This window comes from Grampus griseus (assembly GCF_964374135.1).
Source record: "Grampus griseus genome assembly, chromosome: 3".
NCBI classification, from domain to species: domain Eukaryota; kingdom Metazoa; phylum Chordata; class Mammalia; order Artiodactyla; family Delphinidae; genus Grampus; species Grampus griseus.
This window is the reverse complement of record NC_139019.1, coordinates 168,907,547-168,921,177: the sequence shown is the minus strand read 5'-3', so window position 1 is coordinate 168,921,177 and position 13,631 is coordinate 168,907,547. Positions and strand designations below refer to the sequence as shown.

At 53.4% G+C, this 13,631-nt stretch overlaps 1 protein-coding gene across 1 annotated transcript in view; it reads left to right on the top strand.

Moving 5' to 3' along the window:
* Positions 1 to 13,631, top strand: part of KDM4B (lysine demethylase 4B) — a 134,828-nt gene that overhangs the window by 17,803 nt on the left and 103,394 nt on the right. Inside the window, 1 exon segment of the mRNA XM_082650235.1 lies at positions 11,794 to 11,896. The gene's annotated coding sequence lies outside the window, so the exon portion shown is untranslated.

The window sequence follows — 13,631 nt, the reverse complement described above, 5'->3', positions numbered from 1 at the left end:
CCTTCCATGGCTGCGTAATATTCCACTGTATGAATGGACCACATTTTGTTTATCTGTTCATCCATCGATGGACGTTAGGGCTGTTTCCACCTTTTTTGTCTATTGTGAATAATGCCTATGATGCATAATATGGACATTCATGTACAAGATTCTATGTGGACACGTTTCATTTCTCTTGGGTAGACACCTAGGAGTGGAATTGCTGGGCCAGACGGAAGGTCCGTGTTTGAGGCTTTAGGAAACTGCCAGATTGTCTTTCACAGTGGCTACACTGTGATACAGTCCCACCAGCAGTGTACGAGGGTTCCAGTGTGGCTTGGTATTTTAAAATTTGAATTAGGTTGGGGACCATAATCATTTTGGTGATGGTTTAATCCCAGGACGCGCTGCCTCTTTGCCCTGAGATCAGCACCCATCCACCCAGATGGACCAGCCAGGGAGCTGCTGGGAATGGGACCTCTGGGAATGGAGCTGAAGGGGTGGGACCTCTGGGTCCTGGCACGGCTCTCGAGGCGGCTCTGCGTCCCCTTTGTTTTTATAAAAGTGGTACATAAGTGTTGTCAGCAGAGACAGAAGCCTGTGTGAATTACAGATTTCCCCAGATCCTGCCACCCGGATAGAACCGTTCTTGACATCGTGGTGAACGCTCCCTGGTCATTGCCGTGTGTCAGGTGGAGGTCTTTCTAGTTTGTTGACTCCACACTCCCCAGCGGACACCCTTCTATTTTGAAGGGTGTTTTTCAGTTATCCCCAGAAAGGTGGTCTGCTTGGATGCTCCTACGACAGCTGGGGGCTCTCATCATCCTGGCGACAGCCCCCGCTTTTGTGCCTCCTTCTAATCTGTCACCTCCTAGTCACTGCTTTTTTTTGAAATGCCAGTTCATAGCCCTCGCCCATGTGTTACACTGGGGTGTTTTTTTCTTGACTTATAACAGGGTTTCTCACCCTCAGCACTGTTGATATCTCTGAGCTGGATCCTTCTGCGGGGGCCGCCCCAGGCACGGGGAGGTGTTGAGCAGCATCCCTGACCCCCACCCCCTCGATGCCAGGAGCCCCTTCCCTCCCCCAGTCGTGACAAGCACAGATGTCCCCAGATGTCACCAGGTGTCCGCTGGGGGACAGACTCGCCTCTGGTTGAGAACCAGTGTTTTATTATAACCCTTTCTATATTAGGGCTGTTAGCATCTTCAGCATTATACGTTTTTTCTCAGTTTCTCAATTTATCTCCCGGCTTTATTTTTGATGTGTTGTTACATAGAATATTTTAAAGCTTATTGCCAAATTTGTCATTTCCTTTAAAGCGCCTGGTCTTGTGACCTGCCCAGAGAGGTCTTCCCTTCCCTGAGATTACCAAAACACTGGCCCACTTTTTTTTCTCCTGCATTTTTATGGGTTTTAGAAGGATCCACAGTCTGGAAGCCCCGGGTGGGGACAGAGCTGTGTGTTTTCCACGCTGCTCTCCTGTAGTCTGCACAGGCTGGTGAGGCTCGTGGTTGGGACACGGATCTCGAGCTGGGCTCCCCTGTTGCTAGCTGTGTGATCACTGCCCCGTGCCTCAGCTTGCTCATCTGTGAAATGGGCTGTGAGAGCAGTACCTGCTTCCTAGGGTTTTGGGGCTGATCAGACATGCCAGGTGCTTAGAACCGGGCCTGCACATGGTGACCTGTGCCCCCATCATCGGCCTTTTTATCTGTCCTGGTCATCCCTGACCCTCGCACTAGCTCCAGGGGAAGCTCCAGGCAAGCTCTAGAAGGGCAACACTGTTTGGGGAGGTCAGGGAACCTGTCCAGGGTCCCCAGGGCCGTGGGTGAGGGGCAGGGTCCTCTCCGGGCTCAGAACGTGAGCACACCTGCGTCGTCCGGCCCCACAAAATTACGAGGTACCTTTGCAGAGAAATAGGAAGATTATTTTGTCAGTGATTATGGTTTTAAATGGTTAGTCATGGAACATTGAAGACCTGTACACACGAGTAAAGAATGGGCTGGTGTCTTGAGCGTCTGCAGGGGTGGCCTTCTGGCCGTGTGGGGAGCTTGCTGGGGTGCCACACCCCCTCCCAGGGTGCCGGTGTCCGCCCTGCTCTCTGTGTGGCGCCAGCCCCTTGCCTGGGCAGTGGGCTGGGGACAGGTGGTGACCTTTGCCCAGGCTGCGTCCCTGACCCCCCGAGCCTAGTAAAGACGTAGGTGGGCTGGTAGGCCCTGTTCTTGTCCACGATGTTCCAAAAGCAGGTGCTGGCAGCCTCCTTGGCTCCCTGGCCTTTCACCCACGTGCTTCCTTTTTTTGTTTGTTTTTGTCTTTTCAATCCAAGTGCTTCCTTTCTCTTTTTTGTCCTTTTTGAATAAAAACTTTCAGAGACGTAATTTCAGATTTCCAGAAAAGTTGCAAGAATGGCACGAAGAATTCCCAGACACCTCTCACCTGGCCCCTAGGAGTTAACCTTTCACTGCAGCTGCTCTTGTTCCTTTTCTCTCTCTCGTCCTCTCTGTCTGCGCATTTCTTCCTGAACTGTTCCACATACATGCCTCTTTACCTCTAAATACCTCAGTGGGCATCTCTTCTGAACAAGGGATTCTCTTAGCAAATTATCAGAACCAGGAAGTTAATTCTCAAAATTCTCAGAGTCCAGGCTCACACACCGTGTTAATACGTCACGTCGCTTTTGTTTCTGGTTATCTGGATCAGTTCCTGAGTCTGTCCTTCTGGCTCGTGGCTTGGACGTTGGGAGAGTACAGGCCCGTTATCCTGTGGGGCGTCGCTCGGTGTGGGTTTGTCTGGTGGTCCTCTCACGTCTGGCAGGAACATCCCAGAAGCAGTCTGGTGTCCTTCTCAGAGTATTGTCTCTGGGGCCCACATCTGGTGGCATCAACCTGGCCCACTTGGGTAAGGGGGTGTCTTCCAGATTTCTCCACCCTGAAGTTACAATTTTACCATTTGTAATTGGTAAGTTTCTTGCAGGAGGTCCTTGGGGACCTTGTAAACATCCCGTTGTTCCCCCCACATTCACTGTTTGTTTGGGCAGCCATTGTTGATTCTCGCCAAGTAGGGATCGTCTAATTCCACCATTCCTTCTGCATTTATTAGTTGGCTTTCTACTGTGAAGAACAGCTGTCTCTTCTTCCCCATCTGTTTATTTATATCAGCGAGGACGCATGGGTCCTTAACTGATTCAGTAGATTGTAATCCATTGCTGTCATTGTTTTCGGATGCTCTAGTGGTCCCAGATTTATCCAGAGGTAGAACTCCCTCCCGCTGGCTCCTCGTGTCCTTCAGGCATGTGCCCACCAGTCTCTGGGTACTTCCCTACTTTCGGGCACAGTGAGGTGGTCCAGGCCCATGCTGTGAGCTCCCACCTCAGCTCCAGGCTTGACTGCTTCTCCAAGGAGCCCTGGTTCTTCTTGTGGACAGTGCATTTAGAAACCAAGATCTGGGTGTTCAGTTGCTCATTGCCAAGGGGGTGTCTTTGCCTCTGGGCCCTTTTGCCCGAGAAATAGGTGTGTAAATAAATACACATGTGCATACATTAGTGTGTCTGTGTGTACATGTATCGCACAGACACCCACATCCATTTCTGCTTCTATCTATACACACTGGTGCCCACGAGTTCACACCGACACCTTCACTTCCAGCCCTTTGTTCGTGCAGGCTGCCTGCCGGCCTCCCCTTCCCTTTTCTGTAACTCTGTCTCTGTCAGTGAGAGCCCTGCGTCACCCACAGTAAAAGAAGCCCCTGGAGTAAGTCAATATTTGCTTTATCTTTATCTCAAAAGCACATAGTTCCAAAACCATGCTTAAAAGTGACATGGCTTAGTTCTTTCTTTTCCTCTTTATTGTGGTTGTATTATGTACTTGAAATACCGTTTGGATTGCTTCTGTTTGTATTTCATTGTAGGATTCTTTCCCCCAGCCCCCCACAGTTCTTATTGATTTCATTCATTCCCTCATTCATTTAGTATGTGGGACATTAGCATGGTTCAAGGGTCAGAAAGGTGTCTGGAGAGATGCATCATCACCCTTCCTCGCCCTCCCTCCTGCAGGAAATGATGTCATTAGTTTATGTCTCAGAAATGCAGAATTGTGTGTGTGTGTGTGTGTGTGTGTGTGTGTGTGTGTATATATATATATATATATTTTTTTTTTTTTTTGGCCACGCCTTGCGGCTTGTGGATCTTAGTTCCCCAACCAGGGATTGAAACCATGCCCCCGGCAGTGAAAGCACGGAGTCCTAACCACTGGAATGCCAGGGAAGTCCCAAGTATGTTTTCTTATACATGGAAGGTGGCACAGTGGGGATCACTCTTGCACTTTTCTCTTTTCACTGCGCAGCGTGTCCTGGAAACAGCTTCATCTGGCCATGGAGATGTGCCCGCCCTCCTGCACAGCTGTGTGGTGTCCACTGGGGGCTGCAGCACAGTTAGCCCAGCCTCTCCCCTGTACGTGCGTTGGGCTCGTTTCCAGTATCTTGCTGGTACAAACGGTGCAGCAGTGAATGCCCTGGTGTAGAGGTATCTTCATATTCTTGGACGAGTATCTTCAGGGTCGATTTCTAGAAGTGGGATTGCTGGCTCAAAAGATAAGTGCCAAGATGTGTGATAGCTTCTGGCACGTTCCCTCCTGGGGTGGCGGATGGGTTTACTCTCACTAGCACCGAGAGGGTCTGGTCCCACAGGCTCACTAGCAGGGTGTGCTGTTCTAGTGGAAACGTACTTGCTGATCTGAGCCGTGAGAGATGGGGTCTCAGTGTAGTTACTTTTATTTATTTATTTATTTAAAATGTATTTTTGGCTGCATTGGGTCTTCGTTGCTGTGCGCAGGCTGTCTCTAGTTGTGGCGAGCGGGGGCTACTCTTTGTTGCGGTGCACGGGCTTCTCATTTTGGTGGCCTCTCTTGTTGCAGAGCATGGGCTCTAGGCGCGCGGGCTTCAGTAGTTGTGGCACGCAGGCTCAGTAGTTGTGGCTCGTGGGCTCTAGAGCACAGGCTCAGTCGTTGTGGCACACGGGCTTAGTTGTTCGCGGCATGTGGGATCTTCCTGGACCAGGGCTCGAACCCGTGTCCCCTGCATTGACAGACGGATTCTTAACCACTGCGCCACCAGGGTGGTCCCGGGGTCTCAGTGTAGTTTCAGTGAGCATTTCTGAAATTAGGAGTGAGGTCGAGCATCATTTCATGTGTTAAAAGCCAGTTTGATATCTTTTCTGTGAATAGCCTGTTTATGCTTTTCACCCACTTTTCAGTTGGATTTTTGACGTTTCCTCATTGATTCAATTCCACCCTTACCCAGTGCTTTGAGGTGCCACCCTTGTCTCCCCCCACTCCCTGATCTGTGATTCCCCCAGCCCCTGGAGGAGGTCAGGCTCTAGAAAGACACATGCACACGCTTTCCTTTCCAGTGTGCTAGGTGTGCCTCGCAGGACATGGTTGATCCGAAGTGTGCCCCGCAGGACATGGTTGATCCGAAGTGTGCCCCGCAGGTCATGGTTGATCGCTTCCAGGCATCTCAGGTTCTCAAGATCCAGCTGGAACCTTCCCATCCCGGTGCTCCCGACCCTGCAGAGGTAGGTCCTGCAGAGGAGTTGGGGTGGACAGGTGGGCTGTGTGTCCAGAGCATAAAGGCCTAAGAACAGCCGGTGGAAGAAGGCGGGTATTTTTTTAAAAAGAGACATTGCCAGACTGCCCTTGGGAGCAGTCCTGGGTGGCCACTGGGGGCATGTCACCAGATCTGCCTTCCTTGCCCGAGTGAAGCTCTTAAATGACAAAGCCCATGACAGCTGCCATATACGAGGGTTTACTGTGTGCCAGGGTCTCCTTCCGGTGCTTTTGTCTGTGGCCTTGTTTAACCTCCTGCAACCCCACAGTAGGGCACGGTGACCCCCACTTGACAGATGAAGAAACCGAGGTGCAGAGGTTAGGAACTTGCCCCAGGTCACACGGCCGGCTGGGACCCCTCGGGGGCATCTGTGCTGGTCTCTGCAGCCCCGCCATGGTCTCCAGAGAATGGAGTAGGATGTACCATGGGAAATGTGATCACAGAACTGTGTGTGAGGCTCTGCCACTGGGGAGCGGGCTTGGGAGGCCCCCTCTCTGGGGTTTAGCCTCTTTTTGTCCCTCACTCCATTGCTGTAACGTTGAGCGTCTTCTCAGGTGCTTGCTGGCTGTTTGTATATCTCCTGCAGGGAGGTGTCCATTCAGTTCCTTTACCCACTTGTGAATTAGGTTGTCTTTGTTGTTGTTGACCCATAAGAGTTCTTTATCTATTCCGGATACAAGTCCCTTTTGAGATCTAAGGTTTGCAGATATCTTCACCTATCCTGTGGGTCGTCTTTACTTTGTTGATTATGTCCTTCGAAGCACAAAGTCAGTTTATTTATTTTTTCTTTTGTCACTCGTTCTTTTGGTGTTGTATCTAGAAACCGTTGCCTAATCCCAGGTCACAAAGATTAATTCGTGTGTTTTCTTCTAGGAGTTTTAGAGGTTTAGCTCTAACGTTTAGGTATGTGAGTTAATTTTGAGTTAATTTCTGTCTGGTGTGAGGTAGGGGTCCAGCTTCTTTCTTTTGCACGTGGACATCCAGTTGTGCCAGCACCACTGTGGTAAAGACTGCTCTTTACCCCTCGGACCGTCTTGGCAACCTCACTGAAAACCAGCTAACTTTAAATGTGCAGGTTTATTTCTGGACTGCCCTCTCTCATCCATTGAGCTCTGTGTACATCCTGAGGCCAGGACCACATTGGCTTGATCACTGTAGCTTTGTCACCCCGAGTTATTTTATATCTAGTCTCTGGGGCGGACATTAAAGAAAAATGATATGGTTCTTACATTTCCAGGAGATGAGATCAGAGGCTTCCTGGGGTTGGGATCCAGACAGCCCAGGGTGCCCGCCACCTCCCTAGCTGAGCCATCGCCACTTCCGCAGTTGGATTTTGTTGTCTGTGAGGATACAGAGGATTTGGTGAGATATTTGTAAACAAGAGGCTCTTTTCCGAGTCTGTGAAGACTGATGAAAATGTCAGCTCTTCAGGTCTCTCAAACAGGAAGCATCTGAAACTTGCGTTCGGCAGGTTGGGTCTTTAATCAGTCCTGAAACTGGATTGCAGGCTGGCGTCAACTTGCTTTCTCTTTTCTTATCGGTTTGGATCTTTTTACAGCCAGACTCTCTTCTTCCAGCTAAAACCTGCTGTGCAGTGAACTTCAGAGGACGGAGATAGAAGTTGTTGTGTTTTTTTTGTTTTAGTTTTTTTTTTTGCTTTTGATATTTTATTTTGAAATAATTTAAGAGGCATTGAAATGTTGCCGAGACAGTACAAAGAGTTCTCGTACCTTCCAGCCACGTTGTCCTGATACTAACGCCTAACGTAACTGCGGAAGGATGACCTGAAGTAATAACAGCAGATTTTATTAGGATCCCACTGGTTGTCCCTCTCAGCCCCTTTTCTGCCCAGGACCCAACCCGGGACCACACGGTGCAGGCGTCAGGCTCCTTAGGCTCTTCCGGACTGGGGCTGTGTCTCAGTCTTTCCTTGTGTGTCGTGACCTTGACACTTCCGGAGAGCACTGGTGGGGGATTTTGTAGCGTCCCTCTCTTTGGCTTTGTTTCTCATGGTGACACGAAGGTTATGCATTTGAGGGAGGCTGCCCCAGGGCGATGTGCTGATGTGTCTCTTTGCCTGTGGGGTCAACCTTCACCCCTCGGTTAAGGTGGCACCTGCTTGGAGCCTCTGCCGGAAGGTTGCAGGTTCTTCCTCTGGGACCTCGCGACAGCACACCTGCTTCTCATAAACATTTGCCTGTCAGTTTCAGCGTCTGCGGTGGATCATGCCTGCAGCAGGGATTACCGTACAGATCTCACGGCGCATTTATGTTGCCTTCACTCCGTCTGCATTATGATCTAGAATTTTTTGTGGAAGAGAGCTATCCCTTCTCCCCCACTTCCGTTACATTTTGACTCTCACACCAGTGAGGGCCGGCGTGTGTTTATGGCACTCTGTGGGTTTATAGTCGGGCCTGTCACTTCCACTTGTTGGCCTCGCTGTCCTCGCTTTGGTCGTCCGGTGCCCCTTCACTGCACTCACGTCCTCCTGGGAGTCCCCATCTTCTATGAGTATTTCCACCCTCCCTGCTCCCACGAGGGGCTCCAGCTCACCTTGGGAGCAGCGGGGAGCAGGCCGAGTTGGGCGCTGAGCCCTCCTGGATCAGATAACACACACAGGCGAGGAGGGCTCCCTGCCTTTGTGGGCAGAAGCTGCCTGTCAGCTCTCTGCCTCTCGGACCCCGGGCCCAGCTCCCGGGCCACCGTGGGCGGTGTGGGTGGACCCATCCCGAGGGCTAGCCCTAGGTGGCCCAGAGCTGATAGAACCAGGGGCCCAGCTACCCCTGCCCGGGGTGGGGAGGCCAGGCCTGTGGGGTCCCACAGGTGCCAGCAGCCGGTGGCAGTTCCTGGTGCCTCAGCGTGTGGAGACAGCTGGCTCTTCCCCCTGTTCCTGCTGCTTCTTCCCGGCCCACCTGCCTGCCTTTTGCAGAGGGTGGAGGAGCCATCAGCGTCTGCGGGGCGGGCACCTCGGAAGAGCGACATCATCCGACTGTCAGACGGCGCCTTTTTAAAGGAGAAATGGTCAGAGTGTGCCTCTTTGGGGTGGTGCTGTCTGAGGCCTTGGGTCGCCACTCAGTCTGTCCCCTCAGTGCAGCTGGACGCCCCCTGCCCACCCCGAGTTCTCTTCTCAGCGCCTGGCTTTCCCAGGAACCGCTACCAGGCCAGCGGCCCAGCCCTGCCAGCCTGGGCAGCAGGAGGCACCAGGGCCTTTCTGTTTTGTTTTCCTTTTAAAAATTACATAGACTTTATCGTTTAAACAGTTGTAGATTTATAGAGAAATTGAGAGCTCTAGGGAGAGTTCCCTACCACCCTGACCCCGACACCCAGTCTCCCGTTATTCCGTTTTACATGAGGCGGATTCGTTTGTTGCAATCAGTGAACCTTATGAGTACATTCTCGTTGACTAGGGTCCTGCTTCATTCTGTTTGCCTTGTTTGCCCCTGTTGTCCTCTTCTGTCCCAGGACCCCATCTGGGACCCCCGTGACATTCAGGTGTCTCGTCTCCTCGGGCTCCTCTGGGCTGTGATGGTTCCTCAGACTTTCCGTGTTCTCGATGCCCTTGACGGGTTTGAGGAGGACTGTGGCCAGAGATTTTGTAGAATCTCCCTCAGTAGGAACTTGTCTGCTGTTTTTCTCACGGTTACACTGGGGCGCTGGGTGCTGGGAGGAGGACCACCTGTGAAGGGCCGTCTCATCCTTCATCTCGGGGTGGCTGCCGTCAACGTGACTCATCACTGCTGGTGTTGACCTCGGTCCCCTGGCGGAGGTCGTGCTGCTCAGGTGTCTCCACTGGAAGGTCACACCTCCCCCCCTTTCCATACTGTCCCTCTTGAAAGGAAGTCACTGTGCCCAGCCCACACTTAAGGGCCCCCTGATGCCTCAGCCCTGGCTGCCCTGTGCCAAGTGGGCTGTGGCCAGGCCCCTGGTGTCTCAGGGCCTCCAGGGTGGTGACAGGCTGGCTACGGGGAGCCCTCAGTCCTTGTGGGAGCAGGGGAGGCGGGTGAACCTAGCCCCGCGTGGACATAGGTCAGGGTGGACAGAGGCCTTGCCTTGGCTGTGACCTGAGGGCTGAGCCTTAACCTCAACCCCAGAGCTTCCAGCCTCCTATTTTGGGGTCAATGCTGTCATCCCCCAGAGCACGAGGGCAGGAGGACCCCGCAGCCATGGGCAGCAGCAGACTGGGGTCTGTCCAGCCGAGGACCACAGGCTCGGGTGGCCTTTGCCTTGCAGCCCACGTGCTGTGCGTGGGGTGACCCATCGTCCACCTGGGGAGACAGTATGCAAAGAGGTAGTGACAAGTGACCAGGGAGACACATGACCCCATCAGATGTGAGTGAAAGTCAGGCCAGCTATTCTCAGCAGGGAGGCCTGTGGGCAGTGGGGGTGAGAAGGTCCTTCTCCTCTGTCATCGGGTGATGTACGTGGAAGCCGCCGGATCAGTCTCCCTTTGCTGCTGTAACAAACGACCACAGACTCAGTGACTTAAAACAATGCGCGTTTATCATCTCACCGCCCTGGCCGCCAGAAGTCCGACATGGGTCTCACTGGGCTAGGATCAAGGTGTGGGCAGGGCTGACTGATCCTCTGGAGGTGCCAGGGAAGAATCGGTTCTTCGCCATTTCCGGCTTCTAGAGGCGCCGCACCCTCGGCTGGTGGCCCCTCCTCCGTCTTCAGAGCACATTGCTCTGACCTCTGCCTCTGTCATCAGTTCTTCTCTGACTCTCACCCTCTCGCCTCCCTCTTAGAAGGACTCTGGGGATGACACTGGGCCCCCTGATAACGCAGGATCATCTTCCATCTCGAGATCCTTAACTTGGACTTCCCAGTGGTCCAGCGGATAAGACTCCGCACTTCCAATGCAGGGGGCCGGGTTTGATCCCTGGTCGGGAAGCTAAGATCCCACGTGCGGCGCGACCAAAAAAAAGAAGAAAAAAGATGTAAAAAAAACCATCCTTAACTTCATCCCATCTGCAGTCTTTTGTCACCAAGGAGAGCATAGTCACAGCTCCCGGGGATTAGGATGGGGACATCCTTGGGGGCCATTGTTCCACCAGCCACAGCCATGTGGAGACATGCCAGATTAATTGAACCCCCAGACTTCTGCTCTCGTCGCTGTCAGGGGCTGGCGGGGCTGCGGAGCAGGGCAGGTGGCAGCGGCCGAGGAGCCCTTGGGACTACATGTGGCCCTGGGCGGCTTAGCTGGTCCAGAGGAAGAGGCGAATGCCCGAGGGCCAGTCATTCCACAGCTCAGTGTGGCCTTTCAGCCCCGGGGGCTGGCACCTGTTAGAAGACAGTGAAATCAACGTAGTGGGTTGTGCCCAGGAATTTTAAAAACCTGATTAAAAAAAAAGGTAGAAAAGGTCAGCACACGTTGCCTGTTTTTGGGACTCGTGCTATTTAGAGCTCCTGGTGAGTTAGGGAAGGTGTGCAGGACCAAGTTCCACACCCCCAGGGCACCCTGGCTGAGCTGCCCTGCAGCCAGGTCCGCCCCCAGCAGCTAGTCCAGCTTTAGGCAGCATGTGCAAAGGCACAGGGGCAGGGAGGGTCCGGCAGACGCCGAGCCGAGCCGTCAGCTCAGCTCAGGTGTGCGGGAGGTAGGGGCGGGGAGCCCAGTGAGTCGGGGCAGCTGGAGCCCAGATTGTCAGAGGCCCTGGGGCCACACCCCACGTTTAGAGTCTTGTCCTGTGTCCATTCAGCAAGTGACCCTGAGCCTGGCTGTGAATGCCGTGGTGGGGACCCTGCCCCCCGTGGGGTCTCAGCTGCACGGCGCCTGCCACGCTCTGCCCTGTGCTCTCTGCCCCCCGGGAGTGTAGATGGCGGTCACCAGGCGGCAGTTCCTGTCTGACTGTCCTCCTTGGAGGGGCACCTTCCCTGCCTGCAGGGGGGTTCGGAAGAGGCAGAACTTTCTGTAAACCTCCCAGGAGTGCCTGTACCTTAAGGTTTCCAGAAGCATCATTGGTCTGATTTGATTGTGTTTGGAGGCTCTTGCTTCCTCAGCTACCGATGTTTAGGAGCTGAGAGCTTAAAATGGGCCATCGCTGGAAGCCTTTAGTGGGGCGGGTGCTCACGGTTGTGGATTTTCATGTTCTTGGAAACATCGCAACAGAGGCAGGCATCCCTGGGCTGCACGCTGCTGCTAGGAATGTAATTTGGAGTTAAGACTTAATCAGGCCATCGTTTTAGTTAATTGTGCTTTTGTTTTGCACATTTTAGGAACCATCGCTATTGCTGGAACCTGACAGAAACCCTAACAGAAGCCGGTTATTGGACCATCTCCCTGCAGCCTCACTCCCCACTGTGTACCAGGAACCTTGCAGTAAGTATGCGGGCCCCCGGCCCCAGGGCTGCTGGTGGAGAAGGCGGCCCTGTTTGGTTTTGAGCTCCTGGGGTGTCCAGGGGCCAGATGCCCCTAGAGGAGCCTGGACCCCTCAGCGTGGCTGTGCTGGATGTGCCTTCTCTCCGCGTCTGCACTCTGGCTCCTCAGCATCTGAACACCTATCCCTTACTTCTAGAAGCCCTGAGAACCATAGTGGGTTTGGGGGGACTCCAGGATGGCCCAGGATGAGCTGCCCTATCTGTGTCGTGTCCCTGGGCAGGACACCACTTCTGGCTTCAGAAGTGGTGTTCACCCCAGGGGGCATGTTCACCCCACCTCACACCCTGTGGGAGATGATGACCAGTCACAGGGAGAGGGGAGGGTCTTCAAAAATGGAGGATTATTATTATTATTTTTAAAAATTAATTAGTTAATTATTTTTGGTTGCATTGGGTCTTCGTTGCTGCGTGCGGGCTTTCTCTAGTTGAGGCGAGCGGGGCCTACTCTTCGTTGCGGTGCGTGGGCTTCTCACTGCGGTGGCTTCTTGTTGCGGAGCACGGGCTGTAGGTGTGTGGGCTTCAGTAGTTGTGGCGCGTGGGCTCCAGTAGTTGTGGCTCACGGGCTTAGTTGCTCCGTGGCATGTGAGATCTTCCCGGACCAGGATTTGAACCCGTGTCCCCTGCATTGGCAGGCGGGTTCTTAACCACTGTGTCACAAGGGAAACCCTGGAGGATTATTTTTCAATGCTTTGAAAAGGATCCCATGACCCAGCTGCTTCTGGGTTTCAGCTCCAGGGTGTCCCCCTTCTCCTGGACTTTTCTAATTAAGCAGGGACAGAGGGTTCACAGAGGTGGTCTCTGGAGGTGGCCCAAGGGGGGGTCACTGGTAAGAAAACAGGGAGCAGCCTGAGCCCCTCATGGCTGGCACCCACGGGCAGGGGCACCCAGGTGGAGGGGCGCTCAGCATGGGACAAGCAGTTCCCGTGCCCTGGCCACAGCGAGGAGAGCTGGCTGAGTGAGAAGGGCTTGTGTTCAGTGTTGACCTTGGGCAAAGCCTCCTCCCAAGGCCACGTGGCTAATGAGGGCTCAGTGTGGACTAGAACGTGGCCTTGTCTGTTCTGCCATGATTTAGAAACCCAGGAATTGGGCCGTGGAGCTCAGGTTCCCCTTTACAAGCGGTGGAGTGCAGGGTTTGTTCCTTAAAGGGGAGATTTCAGGCATCTGGGTCCAGGGCCGGCAAACTGCGGCCCGAGGACCACTCGGCCCACTCGGCCTATTGTGTGTCCTTGTAAATAAAGCCTTATCGGCGCACAGCTGCTTCTGTTCTCTTGCGCCTTCCTCCTCACGGTGGTGGAATTGCGTGCTTGTGACAGAGGCCGCGTGCCTGCAAAGCTGCAAATGTTTACCGTGTGGTCCTGCACAGAGAAGGTGGGCCGTCCCCAGTCCCTGCCAGCTTGTCACTGTCTGGGGCTGGGTGGACCAGGTCCTCGTCGACTGGTTTAGAAATGGTCAGTTCTGACTGTGTGTCCCAAAGCGTTGCTTTACCCTTAAAGCTTATGCTTTCTTACAAGACCGTCAAGTCCCTGAAACTCGGTTATCCTCTCTGTATCCCCATCTGCACGACGCATTCTGCGTACGTAGCTCGCCCTGTGCGGTTAACTTTTTAGTAATCCCTCACAAGGATGCTAGTCATCTCCCTCTGTCAACCCATTTTATAGCTGGAGAGACTGAGCACC